General features: G+C 41.1%; 1 pseudogene; it reads right to left on the minus strand.

Moving 5' to 3' along the window:
• Positions 1-1613: 1613 nt before the first annotated feature.
• LOC119505993 lies at positions 1614-5656 on the minus strand (annotated as a pseudogene).
• Between the last annotated feature and the right edge of the window lie 2746 nt (positions 5657-8402).

The following is an 8402-nucleotide window of genomic DNA, read 5'->3' on the forward strand; positions in this document are numbered from 1 at the left end:
AAGGATTTAAAAAAACAAAAAAAACAAAAAAAACGGCCCTCCTCAGAGATCTAATGGGTTATTGAAATGCTAATAGACAAAGCAACCAGGGCCATTAAGGAAAGGTGCACAGGGCAGAGAGTTCAGCTTTGCTTCGGGATTTGCATATGCGCCTCAAGGCCTGAGCTCCGCCCTTCCCCTTTCTGTGTTCACCAGAACTCCAAAAATCCTCTGCTTTTATTTTGGAGTTTTTCGTGTTGTTTTTTTTCTATGCCTGTCTCCTCTCTGCTGGGCTGGCTGCTCTCAGAGTCTCTGGTGTCTGGTCTCAGTCTATCTATGGTTGGAGTTTGAATCAGTAGAATGAGTTTTCGATAAGAGCAGCCACTGCAGTTCTCCCTTCTCCTTCCCGGAGCTGACAGCCCCTCCTCCCCCGGGACTGAGCCTGGCAGGGAGGGGCGCGGGTCCCCTGGCCGCAAAAACTTACAGATTTCGCTGATCTCAGCAGTTCCACGTTTTCATGAGTGTTGTATGAAGTATGCCCAAAGACAGATTGCTCTGTGGTGTCCAGTCCACGCAGTTCCTGGCTTTTTACCTACTTTCCTGGAGGAGTAACTAAAACTTACAGCTCACCAGTCTGCCATCTTGCCCCGCCTCCCCCCGTGTATGGTTTTTGTTGTTGTTGTTGTATTTTTTTTTTACAGCTTTTTTTTAAATTAGAGAAGTTGTACGCTTACCGCAAAATCATGCAGAAAATACAGAGTTTCCATATCACACCCCTTCCCCCCAGAGTTTTCCCTATTATTTTGCATTAGTGTGGTACCTTTGCTACAATTGATGAAAAAATACTATTATAATTGTACTATTAACTAGTCTATAGTTTGCATGAGGGTTCACTGTATTATACAGTCCTATGGGTTTTTTTGTTTGTTTTTGTTTTGTTTTACAAATAACTTATTTTTAATAAAATACATCATTTTGTTAACATGAGCTAAACAATCTAAATCTTTTAGATATTAGGTAATGCAGGTAGAGGGGAATGTTTGATTCAATAAAATGAGTGTTAATGGAAAAACAGATAAATCTAAACTTTCATAGTGAAAAGTAGTGAATCTGGAGTCACTGTATGTCATGTTAGTCTATCATTTAAACCGGATCAACCTAGAGGAAACAAAAAACTTCCAAACTCAGGAAAAAACTTAATTTTAAAATTTGTAAAATTTTTACAATTTAGGAAAAACACTTGGCTCCATATAAGTTAGTTCATTTAATTAAACTTTTAAATTTGTTTCTCTTACATATAAAATTATTATATAAGGAGACAAAATGTGGAAAGGGGTGCATAAGGGGTATTTATAGCAAAAATTATTATTTTATATAGCTTCTTAGATTACTTTCTTTTTACCTTGCATCTTATTAAAGTATTACACTCAGTGTCAATTTTTCTACCTCTCTTATATTTCTTTGTCATGCAGTGCATTTCTCTTTTAAATATTAATTATACAAGTAATACATGCTGATGGTCAAAATTTTTACAATCTGTAAGTAAAACAGACAGTCTGCTTTAACCCCTAATTACATTCTCCTCTCCAAAGGTAGTCACTTTAACATTTTAGAATGTGCTTTTCTCTAAAAAGTTATATGCATTTTTGAACAAAGATCTGTGATGTGATTTGTGAATGATTTTTTGAGTCATTCATTATATTTTCATGCCTTGGCATAATTTTCCAATTGCCCAAAAACATGTTTATGTGATAGATTTTGTCTGTAACTGGATATAACTTTTCAAATATGTAGTCAGTTCCCTGACTTTTATGTCATTCTTCAAAAGCATCAACTTTCTCAAGGCAATTAACATCACATTTTGTGCCAAACAACCTGTTAATTTCAGTGTCTGGCATATAAAATTGTGGGCCTGCATGTTTAGTTGGATCATAAGAAACAACAGATGTGGGTAGTGGAACCCTTTTCTTGTCAGGGACAACATTATATTAACATAGCGTTCTTGATCACCTGGATTAACAGCAACTAAGGCTCCTCTATCCCAAATCCTGTCAAATTTGCCAGTATTTACTCTGGAAAGATCAAAAATGCTGCAACAGTACAATGACGTGTTCCCTGAAGAACTCTTAAATACTTTGGCTCCAGGAATTTCAGCAATTGGTTCTTCTGAGTAAGAAAGATTCTGCTCTGTAAAAAATTCTCAAACCCCAAGTTCACTGATGTCCACACCAGCTACGCTGTGTCCCAGGTCTGCAAACCATCTCATCTCGACTGCTTTTCCACAAAGAGGAAAAAATATCCTGAGTCCACTCTTGCCATTAAGAAAAGTATCCAAATGCTTCTTTAATAGCTGAAGTCCTTGTTTTTGATGAAATGCAATGTTGTGGCTCACCCACTTTTCTTGCCAGTCTTCCAGAGTTAGTACTCAATTTCCTGTACCTCATTATCAGGGTACTCTTTAATTTTGGGTAAAGTTCTTGTATCATTCGTAGTTTGGTAGACATGCTTCACAAGCAGATATCTCCAATGCCTCTCTAGTCGCCCGCTGTGTACCGCTTGTTTTTTTAAATTTTATTCTAGTAACATACATAAAACCTAAAATTTCCTCTTTTAACCACATTCAAATATACAATTCAGTGGTGTTAATTACAGCCACAGCATTGTGCTACCATCACCACCATCCATTCCCCAAACTTTTCCATCACCCCAAACAGCAGCTTGGTACCAATTAAGCATTAACTCCTCATTCTCTACCCTACCCTGGTCCCCCGGTAACCTCTACTCTAGTTTCTGACCCTGTGAATTCGCTTATTCTAATTATTGCATATCAGTGAGATCCTTCAGCATTTGTCCCTTACCTTGGGTTTTGTGTGTCAATGTGTATGAGGCACAGACGGTGTGGGCCACAAGTGATACCCATGGCCTCCCCTTCACTGATGCTGAAGACCCATCACTCACTCATGGATTGTAGATCATCCCACTCCAAGCCTCCACCAAGCTCCCTCCCTTCCTAGGGATAAACAGGCAGGGACGGTGGGGTTGGGAAATGGGGGGAGCAGCCTTTGCTCCTCTTTCAGTAGGAAACGTTGCATCTGACACCTGAGCCAGGAGGTGCTTGCCAGACTGCTGCACCTGGGGGAGTTACTGTTACACCCTAGAGGGGTTCGTAAAAGAGCAGAACAGGAAATCCTTGATGTGCATGTGATATTAATCATGGAGGAAGGTTCCTGAATATCTAGCTACAGAAACCATGTCCCTTTCCTGACATAGTCACTGTGCTTGACTCTAAAGGCCAGCAGTTGATCCGGAAGAAGAAACAGGAACATATCTAAAAAGCAGTGGTGTGCAATAGAATTTTCCACGATGATGAAGGCAGTCTATATCTGCATAGTCCCAATGGTAGCTACCAGCCACATCAAACACTTGAAATGAGGCTAAAGTGACCAAGGAACTGAGTTTTTCATTTTTTTAAATTAAATTAAATTTAAATTCAATTCCAGAGCAGTTCTAGAGTCCCTCCTTTGGCGATGATGGAAATGTTTTCTATGTATGGAAAGCCACTAGCCACATGTGACTAGTGAGTAGCTGAAATGTGGCAAATGCAATCGAGGAACTGAATTTTTAGTTTCATCTCCTTTCAATGAACTTACTTAAACTTAGAAGGCCACATAGGGCTAGTGGCTACCAGACTGAGGAGTAGCGTTTCAATGTGTCAGTTTCTGAGGCTTCGCTGCTCTCTGAAGATTTGCCCTTCCCTTCCTACACTGATGTGCACCGCTATTCTCTCTTGATTGAAGAGAAACAACTCTAAAAGCATTTGTTTTCGCCATCGCCTTCCTCTTTCTCCAGTCACCAACTTTGTCCAGGAGCCTGTAAGAAAGTTCAGTGTAAAGTGGTTCGGGAGTTGCCCTTCACTGGTGACTGGACACTTGCATGTCAAACCTGAATCTCCCAAACAACCACCCAGTGGGGCAGCTCTCCGTCTGTCCGTGCAATTTATTTCTGAGAACGCATATGAACTTACTCTATGAAGTCAAGATTCTCTGCACTATTGCTTCCTTTCATTGTTTGCCTTAGCCACACTCTAATCCTTCTGTTTTGCCCTTTTTCCCCTCCATGTCTGTAAATTTAATTGTGGTCAAACAACCTGCAGGGCCTCTGTGGTTCAATAGGGCTCCCATTGTGTCCATGGCGTTGATTAATATTCCTGCAAATATCACTTGGAAGAATGAATGGAGTCATTCTGAAACTTCCCAGCATTGCTGGGTTTGACCTGTCTTCAATCAGTGATACTGTTAGAAATCCTGAGAAAGGGAAAGCAGAAGGAGGCTGTACTGATCACTCTCTAGCCTCCTGCTTTCCTTTTACAGTTGAGAAAACCTAGGTCTGGAGAGTGTGACCTACTGAAGGTCACACAGGTATTAGCAGAGCCCGAACCAGACTTGGCTGTCCTGATTCCCAGTCCAGCGCTCTTTCATCATATCACACTGATTCCCAGAGGTACCCAACTCCCAAAGGATAAACTTTATGTTAAGCATTTCTCATACATTGGGTTGTGTCCCCCCAAAAGATATGTTCGAGTTCCAACCCTCATTGGAAATAAGGTCTTTGAAGATGTGATTAGTTAAGATGAGCTCAAACGGGATTAGGATGCAACTTCATCCAATATGACTGGTATCTGTAAAAGAAGCAAAAATTTGAACACAGACACAGACAGACACAGGGAGAAGGCCAGGGGAGGAAGTGGAGATCGGAGTGATGCACCCACAAGCTAAGGAACACCAAGGACTGCTGGCTGACACCAGAAGCTGGAAGCAGCAAGGAAGGATTCTCCCTGCAAGCTCTAGAGGGAGCATAATGCTACTAACTCCTTGAGTTCAGACTTCTGGTCTCCAGAACTGTGAGACAATACATTTCTATTGTTTTAAGCTACCCATTTTGTGATGCTTTGCTACAGCAGCCCTAGGAAACTCAGACAACATTATACAGTTGCAAGGCAGGGAAATAATACTTCCAAAAAACACTACTTGATTTCAAGAAGTCCAGTTCCTAACTGTTGCCTCCTATTGTGTCCCAACCTTCAGGGTTGCAAGAAGATCCCCTGTTATTATTTCAGCTTGTTTTGTACTGCCTGCAAAAAAACAGTCACGCTCATTCATTTATGTCTTGCCAACTGCAATGGCAGATTATGTGGTTTGGTCCACGAAGTCCAGAATGTTTACTACCTAGTTCTTTACAGAATAAGTTTGCCAACCCTTGATGTCAGTTAAAATATAGTAACAAGGCTTGATGTGGGATTAAGTCTCACAGAGGGCCATGGTTGTTTTCTAGTGACTGTTGCTGGGGTATTCAGGGAATCAACACTGGTTTTGTCACCTGTTTACATCGTGTTCTTGAATGTGTTAGTTAACTATCAGCTGAGCTTCTGCATTACTAAAATGGAGTTAAGGGTAGCTTGTTGGCACAGTTGTTTGATGATTGAATAATTTATGTAACATTTGTTGTCACATGCCCAGGCATGTAATCCTGCTCAATAAATGTCACTTCCCATTTTCTTCCAAGTGAAGACACTTTTTGTAAAGACGTTGACTGGAACTCCGTAGTCTTTCTTCGTCTGCCATTGAGAAGACATTTCCCTGGATTCACGGGCATCTTCATCCCCAATAGTAGCACGCATCTAGTTGTGTAATGTCAGATTTTTAAATGACTTTGTGCTGAGATTTTGCAGATGCTTGTTCACTACAGTCAGTCCTGTGACCACCTGGACTTACTGGCATCCACAGCTGGAGCTACAGGAAGAGGGCTCCATCCTGCTTCATTTCTTGGGAATGTAAGAAGTGCCCACCCATCTCATTGGTTCCACTCAGGGCCAACTGGGTCAGAGGGAAAATACTATGCAGGAACCGAGCTAGGATCCACTTCTACACTGCTTCTTTCCAGTTTATGCTTTTCTTTATGGCCAAGACTCTAGGGACTGAGACACACTTGCATTAAACCTTTTTAACTGGATGTTATTTCCATTTGCTAATAATGGTTGGTGGATAGAAAAAATAGAGTGAGTGGGTAAATTCCAGAAAATTCCCCAAGTTTACCTGCATTCAACAATGTCTCATTATCAGGAGTCCAGATAGTGTGCCACCCTTCACATACATGCATTCTGCAGAAAGACTAACTGCCATGAAGAACTGGTAATGCAAGAAGAAAGAGGGTTTCATTTGAGCAGCGTCATCCTGGTCTAGAGAGTTGCTGGGTCTCTCTGCTGGGTGATGGCTAAGTAGTCTTAGAAGACAGAGTAAGGCCTTCTTCTAATTGGAGCTCTCGTCACTTTAAAGGCCATAAGGAGACCAAATCCTTGACCTTAAGCTTGTGAACAAGAAGCTAAGAATTCTGGAGGGGCTGGGAATATTAATTGCTATTTATTGATGGCTTCTCATATGCTGGGCACTGTTCTCCCTCCTTTGCATTTACTAACTTGTGTCATCCTCCCCATAATCCCGAGAAGCAGATAATACTGTAATTATTCTCATCTGACAGATGAGAAAACTCAGGTAGGGGAGAGGTTACTTCAGGTTGCTCGAGGCCCCACAGCCAGGTAAGAAGTGGGGTCAGGATTTGAAGCCAGGCAGTTAGCCCCAGGGCCCCCAGAGGGGGTGAAGTGTCTTTTCTCTTCTTCAGATCCTTCCCAAGGCAGGAGGGTTCTAGAAGAATAAGGCAGTCTTTTGAAGAGGAAGAGTAGAAGAAAATTCCTGTTAGACCCAGAATTTTCTAGCGTGCTTGTGAATTAACATTATAAAATCAAAGTTGATTCTATTATCTTCATTTCTTCCAGATTTCCCTGTTCTCTTTCTTAGCATTCTTGCTAAGAGATTTTGTTTTTAAATTATTGGTTATTAATTTGGAAGTTGCAGTAAGGGCGAGTTTCTCTTTCTCAGCATTCTTTCCTTCAACAATGGAACCCTGTCAGCCATTTCATGTTGTTCCCTCCTTATCTTTCTCATAGAAATTTAAGTTCCATATTAGCCACTGACCTTCGGCTTTGTCAATGCTTTTAAGAAGGAACAGGAAAGCAAGATACAACTCGATTCAAATATCCAACTTCTTGGCTTTCTACCAGCAGGATTTGCTGTATGTGCACAGATAATGCAGCTTGCTAGAAGCACATCTTATCTCACAGTCCCAGTGCACCACCAGAATGCTGAGGTAGAATCCAAAGAAGGGCTGCTACCTGTGTGCCCCAGGTTTAGCAAAAGTACAAAAACAACATACCCATTGTTATGAGTAGGGTGGATCGGAGAGCTTATGAGGCAAGGAGAGTGTGCTAAGTGAAATGTGAAAGCATTTTTTCTTAAACTCGGTTCAGGAATCCGATTTGACCTACAGAGGCATTTATAACACTAGAGGATATGTTTACCCAATTGTTCCACAGTGTTCCAAATATTGTTATAAAAACGAGCCAGGGAGTGGAAGATGATATAAAGTATCCCAGAATATTGGTGAGGAAAGAAAACTGGAGTCCTGCATGGGAAACACAGAAGGAAACTTAAAAATATACAAGAAAGTTAAGAACAATAAGTCAAAACATTTCCCAGACTGATAAAAAAAAAAGGATTTTAACAATGTGCCTATTTGGTAGGCAAATACCAAGACTAGGATGAGAGAACTGGTTGCTGCTGAATCCCTGGGGGAGAGGGTCTTTCAACATTCTGTAAATATTTATTGAGCACCTACTATTAAGTGCCATAAGGGATCTAGGTATGGGTGATATAGCAGTGAACAAAGTAAAGTCTGTCTTGTTATTGTGCTTACATTTTAGTGTGGGAATGAGCCAATAAATTGATGAGCAAATAAATATGTAATATGTAAGGTGGTGATGCATGCCAAATAAGGAGGCAAAGAGACGTGAGAGGAAGAGTCTTGTTTTATATGGGATGGTAGGAAATGTCCTGCCTGATAAGGTGCTGTTCGAATAGAGATCCAAAGGAAGTGAGAAACTGAGATGTGCAGAAGTGGGGATCCTTAGGACTTTGGTTTTTACTCTGACATTGGAGGAGGCAAGTGGCATGATCTGACTTAGCCTTCCAAAGGACCATTTTTGCTCTATGTGGAGCCAGATGGTGGGGACTGCAAGACCACATAGCCATGAAAACTCTGTTCCAGATCTGCACAATATCAACAAGAATAACTGCCCTCAAATATCTTTATGGAAGACTTTATCTAGATAAAAGAAACAAGAAATTTGGCATCATCTTTAAATGACCCAAGGTGGTGGAGGGGGAAGGGGAGTACTAGGCAAATATAAACAGCATTGTGTTCAAGAGGTAAAGTTGAGACATGCTTCAAATCTAGTCTCTGCAACAGCCGATTCATCACAGCACAGTCAAAGCCAGCTGGGATCACGGATGGTGACTCTACGTCCTGTTGAT

This window comes from Choloepus didactylus, chromosome 11, assembly GCF_015220235.1.
Source record: "Choloepus didactylus isolate mChoDid1 chromosome 11, mChoDid1.pri, whole genome shotgun sequence".
Taxonomy (NCBI): Eukaryota; Metazoa; Chordata; class Mammalia; order Pilosa; family Megalonychidae; genus Choloepus; species Choloepus didactylus.